Source organism: Nanorana parkeri, unplaced genomic scaffold (assembly GCF_000935625.1).
Source record: "Nanorana parkeri isolate BGI_ZX_2015 unplaced genomic scaffold, ASM93562v1 scaffold178, whole genome shotgun sequence".
Taxonomy (NCBI): Eukaryota; Metazoa; Chordata; class Amphibia; order Anura; family Dicroglossidae; genus Nanorana; species Nanorana parkeri.
In genome coordinates this window covers 1,716,577-1,720,682 of record NW_017306446.1, presented here as the reverse complement: position 1 = coordinate 1,720,682, position 4,106 = coordinate 1,716,577, and positions in this window count along the sequence as shown.

Sequence of the window (4,106 nt, the reverse complement as noted above, 5' to 3'; positions counted from 1 at the left end):
TATATATATCATCTGCATATTCAGCTGTTTGTCTGGAGTTAAGCTTTAACTGTGGAGGAGAAGAGAAGGGAAGGAAAGAGAAGCGAAGGGAAGGGGAAGAGAAATCTTCAAGAGAAGAGGAGTGGTTAGAGAAAAAACCAGATGAAGCCTCCTCTGAGTATGCAGGGTACACCCATGTCTTTTTCTAAGAGAATGGAACCCTGAATAAAGCTATGAGTGTCTGAAATTTATGGACATCCTGTTGCCAGCTACCTTTTAGTCAGCAAACTTTTGAAAAACATTGACTAATACCTGCAGAGCATTGTATTTCTTCATTTTATGTGTGTACAATTAAATGTCAGATGAAAGTTATTGTTGATAAAAGGAAGGTTTTAGACCTAGGCTGCGGTAGCAGAGCTGCCCATTTTCATTGAATGAAATACAGTTTTGGGAAGACAAAGCAGGGCCTGTGATTACCGGTAAGCTAAACAACATCACTCAATGTCAAGTAGCAGGTGCAAAAGCAAACCACATTTTAAGATGTAACAAAAACAGAAAGAAAACATATGAGGGTAGTATAGTACTGACCCCAAAGACCAAAAAAAGCATTTTGATTACGGGGGAAGAATTTTGAGCACACCATTGTAAGGAGGAAAATCTCACTTGCAATAAACAGGTCCATAAAACTGGTTATGTTCATGCAGGAAGAAAAAGCCATCTTAGACCAGCCGTTCTCAACCAGGGTTCCTCCAGAGGTTGCTTGGGGTTCCTTGTGGCTGTTCGACCTCCCGTTTGATGGTGTCTGCATAGTTCTGGGGCCACTTGGAAACGCCAGTGCAATGACACCAATAATCTTTTTAGCTCCCTGTAAGGGAGGTTTTCTAATCACCAATGTAAGGGGGCATCTGTGATGGACCATCTAGTATCCGGACTGGGTACCTCCGTCAGAAATCAGCTTCCTCTCTGCTAGAACCCGAATTCCAGTGTGCTCAGCCCAAACCTGCCTAATTATTGGACAGAACCAATATTTTAGGACAGAAAGCTAAACTCCTCAAACATCAGACAACACCAATGTTGAAGTGAAAACCAAGAACTGCTTTACTGAAGAAAGCACACAGAGTTTATACCTCACAGAATCAGATAAGAGTTCAGTGTGTTGAACAGTTCCCACCCCTAGATAGCCAGGTACCGCATTGGAATTCCTTAAGCACAGACACTCTTTGAACCTAACGGATGTCCTTAATCAGATAAGAGCTTGATCATCCTAAACAATGGTCACTCCAGACAGCCTGCTGCCTATAATGAACACAGGGTCACTTAAATGTAATGTCAGGGGAAACATGCAGTATTTTCACTCCACCCATAAACCTAGGAACCCCATGTAACCCCAAGAGGTCTGAGGGGGGTCTCCATAGTTCTAGGTCCATAGTCAGTAGGAAGGAGGCTAGCCCGCAGGCTCCTCCAGCAGCCCCAGTGACAGTTCAGTCCGTCACAGCATCCTCCCCTCCCTCCCTTAATGAAGAGTTCCTCTAGACCTGAAGGGTTCTTCTGGAGTACAAAGGTTGAGAAACGCTATCTTAGAGGCATACCAATGTCCAAGGTCAGTGAGATTCACCAAAATAACCATTCAAGCCAAAGAAGGTTTAAGTGACAATGGGACAGAAAAGAAGAAGATTTTGCTGTCATTTTAGGAAGGGATCCTTAAAGTAGATCTAAACTCAGCTACTAGAATCTTACTTAAGTTATATCTAAGATTGTTACTAAGTATGATACCGTGTTTCCCTGAATATAAGACACTGTATTATATTTTTTTTGGCTAAAAAAACAACAACACACTAGGTCTTATTTTCAGGGTAGGTCTTATTTTCGGGGGAAACAGGGTAGTAAGTTATACAATATCAAATGTTGATTTCAATGTTTTCAAATATACAGTATTTATTAAAATAATACCTGGCAATCGTGCAGTGATGGTCCTTGTTCGGGCACTTCATGTTCTAGAGCAGCGGTTCTCAACCTGTGGGTCGTGACCCCGTCGGGGGGTCGAATGACGATTTGCCAGGGGTCGCCTAGCGGCTCCCGGCCGCCCAGAAGAGAAACACTTTCTCCCAGAAAGGTTTACTCTGCTCGATCGAGCAGAGTAAACCTTTCCCTGCGATTGCCTTTTTTTTCTGACATCGGAGCCGCAGGCCGCCAATCAGCAGAGGGGGACCTGTAGTTCTCCATCATGTCCCCTTGTAGTGATTGACAGCAGCAGAGAGCGGGTGCAATAACTAGTTTGCTATTGCAAAGTGAAATAGCCAATAGGAATCTAGCTATGCATTCCTATGGTGGTTTTTTAAATTTTTTTTAATTTTGACGGTGTACATAACGCAGTTATATCCACAGAGCAGCTAACAAAAAGATAGTGCTTTCTACTCTCTACGCAGGTAATGTCAGGAGTCTGCTGTTGTAGTTTCAGGAAGGTTATTTCAGCTTCAAAAAGCAAGTAGAACAGTGGTTCTCAACCTGTGGGTCGCTGTGTGATTTCTGCTGTGCTAGGTGAGAGTCCTCCTCAGCCCTCTCCTAGCGCAGAAGTGTCAGTTCTCCCACCACGCCAACAGATGTCGCTGCAACAGCCGCGTCATTCCTAAATTTTACCGTTGGGGGTCACCACAACTTGGCAAATGTTACCAAGGGGTCCCGGCCCTAGGAAGGTTGAAAACCACTGTTCTAGAGTGACAAAAGTCTCCCAGTTGAGTCCTTGTGTTATCACTTCGTCTGAAATGCTACAAAAGATGAAAACAAAAGTGAAAAAATTATTTTATGGGGAAATAAAACAAACTAAATTCCTTCCAGTTAGAGTTTAGATCTACTGTCTAGGAATTAGGGCGGTAACTACAGATCACAGGGCCCCATAGCAAAAATGTAATGGGGGGCCCCCGTAACGACCTCTCTCTGAGCTAAGAGTAACAATGCCAAGATCCCAAAGACTTCTCTTGTACATCTGAAGACATCTCAACATTGTAGACTTTAATACCGACCCTTAATCATACAGTACTGTATTATTTTAATATGTCCGATTTTTTATTTGCCTCAGCAACCTAGTGGGGCTATTCACAAAGCTCTTTGACCTTTATAAATGCATTCTGCTTGTGGCCCGTATATTACCGTGTTCACCGAAGTCCTTGGTGAATCTTTTTTTATCTCTATCATTTACAATATATTATGCTGAGGAGGGAGTATATAATCCCATATATCACTGTATGTATGTATGACGTCCAGGCCTTTATATTGCCTGGCCCTGTGAGTGGGGTCGGTGGGGGCAATGTCTGGGCACCTCTTTTTCTGTCAGTCAGGCCTAGCTCCGGGCTCCCTCGTTTCACACTGATTTTTTTTTTACACTCTGGAATGTGTCAGTCTCTCAGATTGTACAAGGCAACAAGGTTTCGGGTTACCAATAACCATCACCGGGTCTAAATATAGCCTGTGTCCAAAGTGCTGACACCTCTCGGGGAAAAAAGGTCTCACAGAGCCTCGGCAGTGCCTCTCCCCACCGGCACCAACTACCAACTGTTGCCCCCCCCCCATTCCCAGTCCCTGCACCTCTTCTTTCTTTAAAACAGCATTGCATAGGATATTCTGTCATACACCCAGTGGTGTATTTTGGTTTGAGGCTGCCCTAGGCAAAACGAAACTCAGTCACCCCCCATCCCCCTTGTTTAAGACTTTTTGTGTAACCTGTCAGTCACTGGATACAGCGCACACGTTATAGCCAGCTTTTGACAGGTTGTGCTATTAGCGTACCAGGGAAGCTGGGGTCTCAGGTGGGCTTTGCAGAATCTATGGTGAGACGCTACAGAGCCCAACATAGATTCCACACTGCCCACCTGAGACCCTGCAGAGCCCACCATAGACCCCGCAGGGCCCACTACATATCCTGCACAGCCCACCATAGACCCTGCAGAGCCCACCACAGATCCTGGACAGCCCACCTGAGACCCCACAGAGCCCCCCTGAGACTCTCAGGTGGGCTGTGCAGAATTTATGCTGGGATCTGCAGGGTCCCTTTACCTGCACATGTGTGATCCTTTTACCTGCAGCTCCCTGGCCTGCCTCCTGACGACATCTGCTGTCAGCTTGAGCTGGCC